Below are 15,118 nucleotides of genomic sequence, written 5' to 3'. Positions count from 1 at the left end.
TAAAAAAAATGATGCTCTGCATGTCTGTACAGAGGGACTTCGCGGGGGCAGGGGGAGCTTCACTCATTCACAGATGGACGGATTTGCCACATATTTGATGAGAACTCCAGGGGGCACCACTGATAACCTCCCCGGATCCCCACAGGCCCTGGGCTCTGTGTGCCATCGCCCAGACTGTGTGCTTCGCTGCCTGCCTGTCATTCCCAGCGTGGCTCCTTCTCTGAGCTTAGACCGTGACCGCTGACGTTACATTGCCCATCTAGAGCTTTGAAGCGCCTGGGAGCTGATGACCTACTGTCCCCTCCCTGACCTCTGCTACCCAGTGACTGACTGATGGCTGTGGGAGGGACGATTGAAAATACCAACTGCTTTCCCTCAAGAACAAACTCTGCTGAGCAGTTTATGCTCTCTTGCTCCCCCAGTGGACCCAGGGATGACTGAAACTTTCTCCGGGCATCATGGTTTCTTTGTTTTCTCTGGACTCCCTACTTTCTGGGCAATTTCTTCCAGGAACTGATCCTTAATAAATCATGTGCATTTACATTTTTGATTCAGGGTCTGCTTCTAAGAAAGCCCCATGTGTGACTTTTTTTTTTTTTTTTTTTTGGTGCCAGACACTATGATTAGATTCTCATGGAAATGACCACAGTGAAGAAATTAACAAATAAGATAAATAGGTTTTTGGATATTATTGGGCATCCTGGATCTCTACTAAAATAAACGGTGTGCCAGTCAGGGTTCTAGAAGGAAAGAGATGATATACCCAATTTGAGTAATTTAATGACAGTTGTATAAAAGGACTGCTGATAAAGCATGGACAGGGTGTAGGGATATGACAAGGAACAACACACTGTCCCAGAGCAGGTAATAGCAGCTAGCATTACTCCCTCCAGGGACAAAAGGCTGCCTGATGGGAACTGTGGCCATTGGTCGAGACAGAGCCAGTCCCTGGGACCACATACGAGCAAGTCCAGGGAAAAGAGGCAAGTAGGGGGCCTGGTTGTAAATGAATAAGCTTTTCAGTGCTTAATGATGTGTCATTGTCAAGAATGATTTGAACATAGGAAACCATTTTTATGGATCACCGGATGACAACTCATGGAACACTGGTGGCTTGTAGATGCTGTTGGGGAAGCACTAGATGTGAGCGCTATTTGAAAATAATCCCTTAAGAAACACAGCATCTTCTTGCCTGTGGAATTTCCCTGTTTCAAATATCCTACTTCCCACTGCCTCTGTCCAAGATATTGAAGTCATAGGGTCTATTCTCTTTGATGCAAGAAACCCTGCATCAACTAAGACTGCTATAGCAAGCATCTGCTGCCTTCATCCTGAATCACTGGTATTGAACCTATGAACACTTCTCACCCTGTTATTTGTAGTCTAGATGATAGACCTACCTTGCCTCTCCTCTCTGTGGTCTGTGCCCCCACCTTGTCTCCAGTTCCCATTCTCCTCTAGTTGTGTTGTTCTAGGTATTATCCAGTGTACTCTCCTTTTTCACTTTGGGGAGCCTTTTCCTGGGAAACCACCACCATAAGCAGGACTTTGCCCTCCCCACTGGCAGGGAGCAGTGTTTCTCACCCAGGGAGCAGAATCCAGCAACCCCACCCCCCACCCCAAGAAGGCAAGAATGAAACCAGGGCTGCTTCCAAAGCTCCAGCCTCACTTGATCAGCTGCCCACCCCAAGAAAAGTCATTTAACACTTCCTTTCTTTTAACTCATTCCCACCCACTGGGTAGGGATTATAAGGCACCAAAAGGAATGCAAGTGTTTAGAGAGATTAGGTGTTTGGCAAAGGGGAATAGTTCAGGAGTTTGAATGGAATTTAATTGCTTGCATAAAGCAGAATTCTAACCCCCCCCCCCCCCCCCCCGCCCCGAATTCTAACAAGCTGTGTTACCTCATTTCTGATTCCACAGCAGATGAGAAAGAAGGTGGGTAGGAGCAGTGGCGGTAGGGATGGGCAGTGAAATAGTGAGCCAACAGGTGAAATGAGAATAGAAAGATCTCAGGAAGGTTGCAGGCTGCAGGCAGCTCACACATAGACCACCGGCTCTGTCGTGGAGAAAAAGTAGGAGAACTGTACTCAGATTTCGGCTGCTTCCCAGCACTTGATTGCTCATATTTATGGTCACAGATCTGATTTTTTCAGGGAAAAATGGGAATCCCAAAGCAAACTGTTAATGTAAGTCATTGTACTCTAAGGTGGCAGTAAAGAGTGTAATGCACCTTTTTAAAATGTTTATCCTCCTGGTTAGATAGTAATAGTGAACATTTGCTAAGTAGTGTGAGGCTGAGACTATGCTAATGTAACTTTCATATTCTCCTTTAACCATTGGGATAACTCTGCGAAGTCTAAACTATGATCATCCTCATTTTACAGAGGAGGAAAGTGAGGCTTTGAGGGGCTAAGTCCAGTGCCCATCTGCCACACTGTTGGCATGTGGCACAACCAGGCCTGGAACCAGCTCTGTCTGGTCATAGCCCATGCCTGTGATCACTGTCCTCTGCATGCAGAGCCCCACAAACGGGTTAGTGGCTCAGGAGTTACACCATCAGCCCTCTGGAGCGGTCCCTCTAGCCACAGACCATGTCTGAAAAATGGGGCAACATTGTTTCTTAAACCAGCTAATTTCTAGAGGATGTTCCTAACAGGATAAATAGAACAGTAATAAAAGTTACATCAAAAGGATGTAAAATTCCATCATTCCAAAAGAATGAGAAATAATTCGATTATGCACAGAAGCAATCTCTGAGGGGGATAAATCCCACAAACTCTGGTGGACGTGACTCAGTTTTTATCGCTCCTTCAGGTCACCTTTGCCTTTGTCCTAGATTCTTCCCTACAGCTCAATCTCTGCCTCCTGCCCTCCAAAAGAGAGCGCTGGGTTTCCCAGGACAGGTCTCAACCAGCACCCAGGGCGACAGGATAAGACAGGACGTGACCACTAGAGGGAAGCAGGGAGGCCCTTATGCTTCATGTTTCTGGGGGATTCAAATTTGTGTTGGTTTTAAGGCCATCATTTTAAAGACACTTTCATCCAAGAGATACACTTGATCGTGCGTGGATGGTGCCAAAGAAAACCGTGCTCTGCGAACCATCAGGACACCTCATTTCCAGCTCAACAGGCCTGGTCTGATATCAGCAGGTAACTTTGCTGGAGGCCCCAGGTAGAAAAGGCATTTTCTTCTGCTCCGTCCGTCTGGAGCATTTGCGGGCTATATTAAATCCATTAAAGTTTGCCCCAGTTCAGGAATTCGTGTTGATCACAAACAACTGCAAAATACCTGATACTTGTCATTTCTGTTTTGAGGGAATTGTATGAACCCAGAATAGAGGCACCAAGAGGGGGCAGGTATGAACAGAAATTGCCCACACGCTCGCCCGCGAGTCACCTATGTTCTGAAGGAAGTGTACCAACTAATAGCACCACCTAAAGACTCCTTTGGAAGACTGCAGAATGTTCCATTGGGGTGTGCATTGAAAAGGGCTCTGTGGTTATTAACATAATGACAATAATGATTACTCTGGGATTTATTTTTCAAGTGCCCTCTTTGTACATGTGGCTAAGAACACATCGCTTGAATGGATACACTTAAGGGTTTTATACAAATAGCAGTGGGAGATTGGAGAAGGTTCAAGACGTTCTTCAACATGAAATAATAAACAGCCGTCTTAAAGGAGGCCAAGGAGTATATTTATGGAGAAGGAAAGATGGTCATCGCTGCCAATGTAGGACAGTGGGACAAGATGGTCTGGGCACTGTCACACGCAGGGCCATGATTGAGCAGCTCCACCCTCCAGGCCCATGATGGAACACACACCTGGCCTGCTGCTGTCCTGGCCCATGGACATGGGTCTCTATGGGGCATTTGGAAGCCAGGTCCCTGCAGCCTCCCCAGACCAACCGACAGAAGTTCAAGTGGCCCCGGCCCCGGGGGACTTCCCATCCTTGTTTTCTGGCTCTATCCCACAGCCTGACCAGTAGTAATACCACTGGCTTCATTTTCCCAGCTCATCCCAGCCTACCTCTCTAGGGCCTCCCCTCAGTCGGGCAGTGTGGGGGGGTCTCTCTAGGATGGAAGTGGTCAGTAAGAACAGTCCCCAACATTCCGGGTTGGAGGGAGGCAGCTTCTGCTCCAGCTGAGGTTAGCTGCTCACACCTCCTCCAATACTCCACCTGCTGTGCCGTCTTTCTACCAGTTTACATGCCATGACCCCTGCCTGGAGCCCCCTACCTTAATACCATTCCAACTCCTGTCCATCCTTCAAGGCCAGCTAAGATCTCCCTCCCCTAGGGCTCTTCTCGACCATTCCCACTGCCAGAGCATCCATGGCACAGCATTGGCTCTCACTAGGGTTCATGTTGCCTGGCACACCGTGTGTGTAAGCACCCAGGCTTGACAGCCAGGCTGCTTGGTCCTGGGGGTGGCTTGACCACCTGCAGGCTCCGTGACTCTGAGTCATGGACTTGACAGCAGCTTCCTCAGTGTCTTCATCTACAAAATGGGAACAGCCTGTCATACCTAACTCATCAGATGGTAGTAAGGATGAAATGAATTAGATCTTAGTTCCTGCTACATATTAAGAGCTGTATAAATGTTCATTTTTCTCTGGATAGCACACATTTTTCAATTTCATATATTTTAGTTTAACTTTCTACAGTCAATGTCTTCTTGTTGGCATTACTTTAGGTGCTATGGTTGAGCTACCTACCTCCTGTGCCTTTTTGTAGTCTTCATAGCACCCAGCCAGTAACGTACACACAGTCGAGGGTTATTAATTACTTACTGCTTGACATAGAATACAAATTGGCAAAAGCAGGGTCTTGTGGTCTGCCAATAGATTATACCAATCTGCGAGCTATGGGTCAGTGTGTGTCACTTTCAAAGGTATCCTGTTTCAGTTAGACCTTGCTACAAAACCCTACCCTAATACATGGTGGCCTAAAAATAATGATTCATTATTTCTCATGGTTGTGTGGTTTGACTGGGGAATTCTGTTGGTCTACAGAATTCAGTTGGAGGGTCAGTGAGGCTTGAAGGTCCAAGATGGCCTCATTCTAGCCTATTGGTTGGTGCTGGCTGCTGGCTAAGCTTCTTGGTTCTTCTGTACATGGCTTTGCACACCCCCCCCAACTAAGTCAGGCAGGGTATCTAAGAGAGTTAGAGTCAAAGCTATATCACCCTCAAGGTCTAGGCTTTGCAACTTCCAGTATCACTTTCGTCATATTCTAAAGATCATACGACCAGTCCAGATCCAAGGAGTGGGGAATTAGACCCCACCACTTGATAGGGGGAGTGGCACAGCCATATTGCCAAAAAAGTGTAGACACAGGGAGGCCCGATCCATTGGAGGCCAGTAGGCTGTTGAACTCACAGCCCTAGTAAGAGGTTTGGTGAACTTGTGAGATGACAGTCTCGATAACCTCTCTCTGTTGTGCTTTATAGTCCAACAAAAGTATTCAAGACCATTTGCTGTTTTGATGTTCACAGCAATGCAAAATTCCTCTGACGCAAGAAGGAGAAGAATTATCATCTTCATAGCATAGACTAGAAAGAAAGCTGCAGTTATACAGGTTCTCCTGACTCACAACCAGTTATTAACAGAATTGCACTATTAGGACTGTTGCCTCTTTTTATTATGAAATATTTGTCCCACAAAAAGCATGGAGAATAATAGAAACACCAACCCATGTGACTACTACCTAGTTTGAAGACTGGAATGTCAGACATTCCTCCTAAGCCCCCTTTGCCTCACAGCCCAGCCCTGTACCCCTCATTTCTACATAACCATGGTCTGTCTGGAATAATGTTCATCTCAAATTTGGTGTTTATCATTCCTGTGCATACTTCTCCCATTTTATGAATATATATGTATATACTTAAAATTTTATGTATTTATTCATGAGAGACAGAGAGGCAGAGACATAGGCAGAAGAAGAAGCAGGCTCCCTGTGGAGAGTCTGATGTGGGACTTGATCCCAGGACCCCAGGACCACGACCTGACCCAAAGGCAGATGCTCAACCACTGAGCCACTCAGGTGCCCCTATAAATATATTTTTATTCAGAAATAGTATCTACCATTTTTTATTGTTTCTAAGGCACTTTTTTTTTTTCACATTTCAGTATCTTTGAAATCAGGATGCTTTTATAATTAATGAAGTCTTATAACAGCTGTCAGCCAGGTGGCAGCTGTGTCAGAGCCATACTGCCTGCACATCCACTAACATCAAAGGTGTCAGGAAAATGCTTGCAGAAAATTGCGGAGACAGTAGGAGGGCACTTGGTTTACCCTTAGGAACAAAATGGTTGTGAGGAGAGAGTGGGCGAAGTGGTAAATCAGAAATGTTTAGCAATGTTCCAGGATAATCTAAAAATTAGTTATACCTAGTTGCAAAAATAGTTTAAGAACTCAGTGCCAATGACTGTTAGTTCTTTTATGTTTTTTTTTTTTTTTCCAGAAATATTATCACCAATCCTCTGGTTGGATGAAGGATGGGAAAACACAGGTATCAGTGACATTAAGTCAAAAGACTGAGATAAGAGTTTATTTTTTTTAAAGATTTTGTTTATTTATTCATCAGAGACAGAGAGAGAGAGAGAGGCAGAGACACAGGCAGAGGGAGAAGCAGGCTCCACGCAGGGAACCCGACGTGGGACTCAATCCCCGGTCTCCAGGATCACACCCTGGGCTGAAGGCAGCGCTAAACTGCTGAGCCACCCGGGCTGCCCAGAGAAGAGTTTAAATGTGGAAATTAAATGAGGAATTCCTTAACTGATTTATTCCACTTACATTTTCCTTTTTTATTGCATACGCAAAATAATAGATGGTTAAAAAAAACCCTCTACTCAGATATAACCTTATCAAATTATGAGACAAGAAGGCATTTTCCAGTTTAATTCTCAGCATTTTTTGTCTTAATGGTACACAAAATAATGGTATATCTTATCAACTTTAGGTACAGGGTGTCCCGTTGCACCTATATTTCTGCTAGCCATGCTTGTTTGCTCAACATTATGTTTCTGAAATTTTTTAATCTGATAAATGTATCCCCCATTCATTCACCTTAACTGCTATATAAAATTCGCTTGTATATATAAGGCAAGTTCTATGTGTCCCTGTTACCCAATCTCCAATTGATGGGAAATTTAGATTGCATCCAGTTTTTTTATTTCAAAAGATACAGTTATGAGCATCTTGTTCTTTCTTGTGAACAGACTTTCTGGATCCCAGAGCATACACAACTTCCACTTACTAGATATTCCCAAATTGGTATCCAAAGCATTTATCTGACGCACAGCCTCACTAGTAGCATGTGAGAGGTCCCAATGCAAGAAAGCCTTACCTGGGCTCCCAATCTCCTCTCTGAATCCCTCCAACTCACTCCTCTACATAGTCCAAGTGACCCCTAAAACACAGTATAGATCAAGTCACAGCTCCACTCAAAACCGTTCGGTGGATTTCAGTTGTGCTTCCTGACAAGATCACATGGCTTACCTGGCTCTTAGTTCTCTTGTTAACCCTATGTCATATCGGATCCACCACCACCACCACCATGTTACAATCCAGCAACTTCAATGATCCTTTTATTTTATTTTAATTAATTTATTTAAATGCAAGTTAGTTAACATATAGGATATTATTGGTTTCAGAAGTAGAATTTAGTGATTCATCATTTACATACAACACTCAGTGCTCAAGTACCCTCCTTAATGCCCATCACCCAGTTACCCCATCCCCTTCCCCCACACCCAGCAACCCTGTTTGTTCTCTATAGTTTTTTTTTAAATTTTTATTTATTTATGATAGTCTCACAGAGAGAGAGAGAGAGAGAGGCCGAGACACAGGCAGAGGGAGAAGCAGGCTCCATGCACCGGGAGCCCGACGTGGGATTCGATCCTAGGTCTCCAGGATCGCGCCCTGGGCCAAAGGCAGGCGCCAAACCGCTGCACCACCCAGGGATCCCTGTTCTCTATAGTTTAAAGTCTCTTATGGTTTGCCTCCTCTCTGTTTTTCTCTTATTTTTCCTTCCCTTCCCCTATGTCCATTTGTCTTGTTTCTTAAATTCCATATATGAGTAAAATCATATATTTCTCTTTTTCTGACTTATTTTGCTTAATATAATGCAGTTTAGTTCCATCCACATTGTTGCAAATGGCAAGATTTTATTCCTGAATTTCTTGATTTTGATCACTGAGTAATAATATTCCATTGTATATACACATCTTCCTTTTTTAAAAAAAGATTTTATTTGTTTGAGAGAGTGATCGAGAAAACATGAGTGGGGGCAGGGGCAGAGGGAGAAGCAGACTCCCTGCTGAGCAGGGAGCCTGATGTGGGGCTTGATCCCAGGACCCTGGGATCATGACCTGAGCCAAAGGCAGATGCCCAACTGACTGAGCCACCAGGTGCCCCTGTATCACATCTTTATCCATTCATCAGTCAACAGACATTTGCGTTCTTTCCATAATTTGACTATTGTTGATAGTGCTGCTATAAGCATTGGGGTACATGTGACCCTTCAAATCAACTTTTTTATATACTTAGGATAAATACCTAGTAGTGCAATTGCTGGAGATCCTTTTCGTTCCTAGTATCATACATGCCTCTTCTCTCCCCTCAACCTCTGCCCATGCCATTTCCTTTTTGGAATGCTTTCCTCAATAAAAACACACCCACCCCACCCAACTCTAAATTTTGATAACTAACTCTATTCATCCTTCATGTCTAAATTTACCCATCTCTTTCTCCTCAGAGTTGTCATCCCCACCTCCATCTCTGCGGGAATATGTGCCTCTCCAGTATACATTGCTATTTTATAGCAACTTCCCCCTGTGACATCCTCACACAGTGCTAAAACCACCTCTTTCCTTATTTTGACCTCCCACTAGACTTTAAGCCCCCCAGAATGGGGATGGGGGGGCAGTGTCTTTCTTGTTCACTGCTGTCTCCTCACCCTATAAATAGTTTATATGGTTTTCAATGAATACTGTATTTGTTGAACAAACGAGCATGAATCAAGTCAGCACTTGAACCCAAATTATTTGACAGCTGGTTGCTTATAGGGACTACTACAGGTTCCCATTCCATCCTAGACAATTCTTCCTAAGTCTACAAACTACTAGCAGAGGGTCAGGTGGGTTGTCCAAGCCACCGCAAGGGGGAAATACCAGAGAAGAAATACGGGATTGGGGTGTCAAATTACAGAAATTCCTTTAGGTTCATTGCAGCTGACGGCCTTCCAAGCAGGCTCTTGAGTTTAGGTGTGCGTGTGTACAGGACAAATCTGTACTGTACCACAGGGGAAGGAAGAAAAGAGTCTGCTGGGATGGTCCTGTTTGCAGCCACCTACAAAGCCTGGGTAATGGAAGGCACATCTGGAGATGTTTGAGAAGCAATTAGACATTCTAGAAATAGAATGGAAATGAAATGGAAAAGGTTGAAGTTAACAGAGAGATATTAAAAATAGTCTGGGATTATTTTGAAAGACCATGCTCTAGTTTTTCAATATGTTTTCTAAGACAAGAAATGAATCTGGCAGATCCTGACAGCCCTCTGCTACCACTCAAGAAAAAGGCAAAAAACATTTAGTTTTTAAAACATCTATACCGACTGTGGCTTTTTGGCAGAATATCACAATTCTGAATTTAGGAACCCAACATCTTCGTTCTGGGTTAAACAGCATAGGCTGACATCTCCTAAATCAGTGGCTCTTAGACTCTGGCACGCATCCGAATAACCAGAAGGACACAAATGGCTGAACCCCACATTCAGAGTTTCTGATTCACTTGGTCCAAATGAGGCAAGGTATTGACATTTCTAAAAAGTTCCTAGAATAATAGGCAGGAATGAAGTCCTGATTCTTGTTACAGCTTGAGTGAGCCTCAAAAACAGTATGGTATGTGAAAGGAGCCAGACACAAATGGCCACATATTGTATGATTCTGTAGAGACAGAAGATCTGTGGTTGCCAGGGGCTGGTGCAGGGGGGAGGCGGGGGGAGTGGGGGATGAGGAGCGACTGCTCAGTGGGTACAGGATTTCCTTTCGGTGACGAAAATGGTTAGCAGCCAGATAGAGGAGACAGTTGCACAACACTCAACAGTATAACTAAGTGAGAATGAATTGTACCATTTACCACTAACATGGCCACTTGGAAGTGATGTGAATTTTAGCTCAATTTTTAAAATTTCCTAGGTGATAGTGAGACAGCTGGTCCAGGGACCACACTTAGAGAACTAATGACTCCACTTACAGGTACAACACACACAGAGAGGAGAAGAGAATGAAGGAGGCTGAACTCCAAAGTGGATAGAAGCTTCTATGCAATCCCCCATGCAGGTCTATGGCTGAAAACTCCATAAGTCTGAACCAGGTTGTTACTTTGAAATCTTTGTTCCAGACTACCTTCTACATGCTTATGTCCTCATCTGGAAGATGGAAATAAGAGTATCCCATTTGTAGGGCTTTTATGAGACCCAGACAAGGGAACTTTAAATAACTGTTATGATTTCATACAATTATGATGTTGCTGTACATTTGCCTTCACTGATCCAATCCCTTTCTCTCAAATCCTGTGAGTGATGTCTCTCCTCACCTTCCTGTGTCTACACCTGAAAGATGGCATTTATGCATACTACAACATAATGTGTATTTGTATATTATTAGAGAAAAATCAATCCTGTGTTAGAAGACAAAAACAAATGGGATGTATGGCTACATAAGTTGGTCACCTAGGGACACAATAGAGTATATAGAGCAGGTGAATGCTGAACATAGAGAAAAATACAAGGACCAAGAGACATCTACTAATCATGATAGAATCAGTATTCTTGAGGCCTTAAATTAACCCCAGTGATGATGGTCCTTCTGGCCCTATATGTTCTGTGCCCAAGAAATATAGATGAAGATCAGAGCTGTTCATCAGGCTAAGGGATAAACTACAGCTTTGGCCAAGTGTACTTGCTCCTGTGTTTCTTCAAGGGAGCAAATGCGTGTTTTTGACTCTAGACCCTCCATCTGCCAATCTCCTTTGCTCAAACATCTACTCTGGTCCATGTACCCTAACACTATGGGGAGTGGGGGGGAATCAGTGGTTGCCAGGAGCTAGGGGTTGCTAGAAGTGGAGGTGGGGGTTGACTACAAAGGGGTGGAGCAGAAGAAAATTTGGAAGAGGGAATGGAATTATTCTGTATCATGAGTATGGTGATAGTTTCATGATTGTATTCATTGGCCCAAACCCACAAAATTGTACACAGAAAAGGATGAATTTTATTGCATGTAAATTATACCTTCCTCAAAAAATAACTATGGTATACAAGTCCTTCCCCAAAATATTACAGTTCATTTGTTCCATGATGGAGCACAGTGATTGTTTTATAAAAGCTCTTCACATGGGGAGTATCTGCTTCTCTCCAAGATGGAGTAACGGGGAGTGGGTTTTTCCTTCCCACCTAAGACAGCTAAAAAAACAGACAAAATACATGATATAATAGGTTTCATGTCATTGGCCATCAGGCAACCAAGGATGGTTATCCCTGCAATTGGAGGGTGATAAAGTATTTATTATCTTAATTTTGGTGATGGCTCCATGGATGTATATATATAGTAAAACTCACCAAATTGTTCATTTTTCTCATATGCAATTTATTGTACATCAATTATACCTCAGTAAAGGTTAGGTGGGGTTTTATTTAAGGTCCCTAGGTGATTCCAAGAATATGGGTAGAGGAGTTGAGAGTCGTCAGCCCAAACATATGACCTTAGTTAGCCCTGGGATCTAATATCCTTTGTTCCTAATAACTTGAGTCCAGCGTAACATAGCTAAAGAATATAAAGTATTAAAGTTCATTAGAAGATGTACTTTGCTTAAATGGAACTCATTCTGGAAAATAAATTTGTACTTGCAGGAATAATATTTTTTGCTAATGATTCTTCTGATAGCTCAACCTTCCATGAAGAATTTTTAAAGATTGGTACAAAACACATTAATAATGACTCCGGGGCAATTTACAATATGTATTAAGAACCTTAAAACTGTTGATAACACTCAACTCGGAATTTAAACTAAGGAAATAGGAAATGGGCTCAGGGGTGCCATTGCCACAGAGCTAGAAATAGCAAAACACTGAATGAACTCAGTGTCTAGAGGGAAGTAGTCACATGGGTTATGGGATGCCAGTCAGAATAGAGTAGGTCTGGTTCAAATAATGCTGTGGAAGAATACCTAATGACAAGAAAAAGTCTGTCAGATAGGATGCTTTTGGTTACAAGTAGCAGGAGATTTTGAACAGCAGGAATTGCAAAGCTTTTTATCTTACCATGTGACAAGATGCCCAGTTTAGGGATGGTTGCGAGGTTGGTGCACTCAGAAGCTTGGCAAGGAAAAGCAGTGCTGGTTCTGCCAATCTTTCCTTTACTGGCTGATCCTCTCAGGCTCGCTCCTTCGCCTCGCCAGCCTGCAAAATGGCTGCCCTCGTTTCCGACACCTCCTGCGTGAGAAGAAGCTTCTTTTTGCAGGTCAGGTTTTTGGTTTTTGTTTTTAAGAACACAAGAACATTTTCCAGAAGCTTCTGACAGACTTCCCTCAGGTCTCTTTGGCCAAAATAACGTCACATGCTTATTCCCAAGCGAATCACTGACAAGACCAGGGGAATTATCTGGAATGGCTTAGACCAATTAAGTTTTATTCCCTGAGGCTGGAGAAAATCCCAGCCTTCCCTCCGGCACAAGGCTGGCCTATATCTGAATAAAAAATCAGGGTTGGCTGGCAAAGCAAAAAGGAGAGAAATGGCTATTAGCTAGGCTAACGCCAGCTAACACAAACAGTCAATGTGATATAATTCCATTTTTAGAAATAAAAGTGAATGTAGATAGGCTCCGGAAGAAAGAGTGAAATGCTATACATTTTTAAATGTTATCTCCAGTTGGCAGAATTACAGAGAGTATTTGTTTTTCTTATATCTGTTTTTCCTTTTGTCCCTCAAATTTTCTGTGATGAATATGTAATGAATTTGAACAAGAACAAAAACCCTCAAGAAATGTTATCTTAAAATATTTACAGCTCTTACCAGGGCTTTTTGAAAAGTAAATACTAAGAGCAAAAATGTTTTACTCTTATGGAAGTTTAAACCAAGGGCATTCAGGTGAGGATGGTATCTGGTGCAGCCTCCAAGGCTGGGGCCTCTTGCACCCACATGCATCACGAGGACCCAGGGGCCCCACAGTGATGCCAGCAGGTCTACCTGAGGAGGCTACCCCTGCTGCTTAGAAGACTGTGACCCATCAGTTCTCTTCTCAAAGGGAAGAGAAAGAGGTCAGGGCAGCACAAACCAGATTCTAAGCCTGTTCTCAGAGTTTGCAGACAGAGGAATTACTGTAGACCAGACTAGGAAAAGGGGTTACCCAGGGACCCCTGGCCACACCACAAGCAAAAAGATAGGGCTGGAAGAATGGAAATGGAAGGCATGAAAAAAAAGATAAAAAGCATTAAGGTCACTCTGTGCCCCCACGGCACCCTTGTAGTAACTTGGCACAGAAGCATATGACATGTCGTGGCCATGTCAGGCTGGAGTTGTATCCTGCTGTACCTCATGCATCACGTGTGGTCACTTCTCAGTCCATACCTGGGACTCAGAGGGATGAAGGAGACCCAGAATGGCCAGAGTTGGCCAATACTGGAGAAAAGGCATTCAACAGCCAAGATATACTCTGACAGTATACATTTAGTCACCAGACCTCTGAGCTTCTCTCTCAAACCCAACCAATTCTGGCCTTCTGCATCCATCCCAACACTGGGGGAGATGAGAGAAGTGACTCCAATGGAAACCAAACCCACCAGCTCTAGAGTAACCCAGATCTCAGTACCTATTGACTCCACCAACTCCTAGCTGTGAAAATTTGGGCATGCTCTCCCACCTCCTAGTGCCTGTTTCTTCACTTGTAAAATGGGGATAAGGCTACTTAAGACATTGAATGAGCTAGCTCAATTTAGGTGGGGCAAACGTAGGCTCTGCCTGAGTGACAATACCAGAAGTATCCCTCTTCACCTTGGGCTCTGAGCACCCAGATTAATTAAGTGCTCTGGAGCCATCAGAGTCACTTTTCTGAATCGAGGTTTTAATAGAGGCAGATTGCAGGGGCTTGCTCTTGCCAAAAAAAAAAAAAAAAAAGGGTTCTTTGACAATTATACCCAGCTAACTTCACCTGCTCACAGCTGGACCACCTACTGCCAGGGAAGTGAGCTCTGGCTCTGGGGGAAGACAAATTGTGCCCCAGGGGATGAAAGAAGAAAATAAGTTGAAGGGCACTGCCATTCAGAAGGATTCTGTGGGCAGTGGGAGGGATAGATAGGACAAGAGAAAAAAGAGAAAGCAACCAGAGCCAGACACTGGAGGGATTCCTCTGTCTAGGAGAAGCTGCAGCTTTGGAAACATTGAATTCTTTGCTCTTCCCAGGGTGAGGGAACAGCTCATAGGAGCTTGAGGTGAGGTGGAGAATAAATTCTCTCCAATGAACATTTCTGGACTATCAAAGTGCTTCACTCAGTCTACATAAGACCCCGTCAGTCCTGCAGTAAACAAGGGGATCTCTTCTGTGGGTAGAGTAGTCTTGGTTGCCTATTTGGACATGAATTCTGGTTCAATAGCCATTGAAATTGTCCTGAATTGGGGGGAGGGTAACATGGGACATGTGAAGATGAGAACTCTCAATGTCATGTTTATTTACCCACATTGCATGAAGTGAAAGTGGGTCTCCTACAACAGAGTTCACCAGCCTGCCAAAAAACACTCCATGACAAAAGTCAGAGCCTGTGGACTCCCTTCCTTTTTTTCACCTAAAATGTTTTGCTGCGTTTCTGTATTTCATCTAAGAAAAAGAGTATATTTGTAAAATAAATATATTTTCCACATTTGCATTTTGATAATAGTGCATTTGAGATTTCAGAGATCATACAGCTAGTGATTTTAAACGTACCTGGGAACTGAGACTCAGAGGTGAAAGCGCTTATCCAGGGTCATAAAAGTTGCTGGTGGTTGACCCAGGACTGGAGCCCAAGGTTGTATGCAAATATTGATGGATTTATGTGTGCATTGACTAGTTTATACTAGA

At 43.7% G+C, this 15,118-nt stretch overlaps 1 protein-coding gene and 2 long non-coding RNA genes across 4 annotated transcripts in view; 2 read left to right on the top strand and 1 right to left on the bottom strand.

The window, feature by feature from the left end:
- LOC144319679 (uncharacterized) overlaps positions 1-15,118 on the top strand; it is a 68,893-nt gene that overhangs the window by 39,148 nt on the left and 14,627 nt on the right. The gene's annotated exons all lie outside the window — the stretch shown is intronic.
- Positions 1,894-8,114, top strand: LOC144319670 (uncharacterized). Of its 2 annotated transcripts, none has more exons than XR_013385431.1 (4): positions 1,894-1,938; positions 3,021-3,153; positions 6,470-6,523; positions 7,829-8,114. It is a non-coding gene; the product is annotated as an uncharacterized LOC144319670 (long non-coding RNA). The 2 variants fall into 2 exon arrangements; XR_013385430.1 differs by lacking the exon at positions 1,894-1,938 and adding an exon at positions 1,945-2,189.
- The window catches only part of LOC144319613 (uncharacterized), a 103,435-nt gene continuing 94,910 nt past the window's right edge, over positions 6,594-15,118 (bottom strand). Inside the window, exons 3-4 of the transcript XR_013385395.1 lie at positions 12,328-12,498; positions 6,594-11,469 (exon numbers count right to left, since the gene is read on the bottom strand). The gene's annotated coding sequence lies outside the window, so the exon portion shown is untranslated. The remainder of the gene's footprint in view (positions 11,470-12,327; positions 12,499-15,118) is intronic.

Source organism: Canis aureus, chromosome 1, assembly GCF_053574225.1.
Source record: "Canis aureus isolate CA01 chromosome 1, VMU_Caureus_v.1.0, whole genome shotgun sequence".
In the NCBI taxonomy this organism is placed as follows: Eukaryota; Metazoa; Chordata; class Mammalia; order Carnivora; family Canidae; genus Canis; species Canis aureus.
The sequence above is the reverse complement of the archived record's forward strand: the minus strand, read 5'-3'. Positions and strand labels throughout refer to the sequence as shown.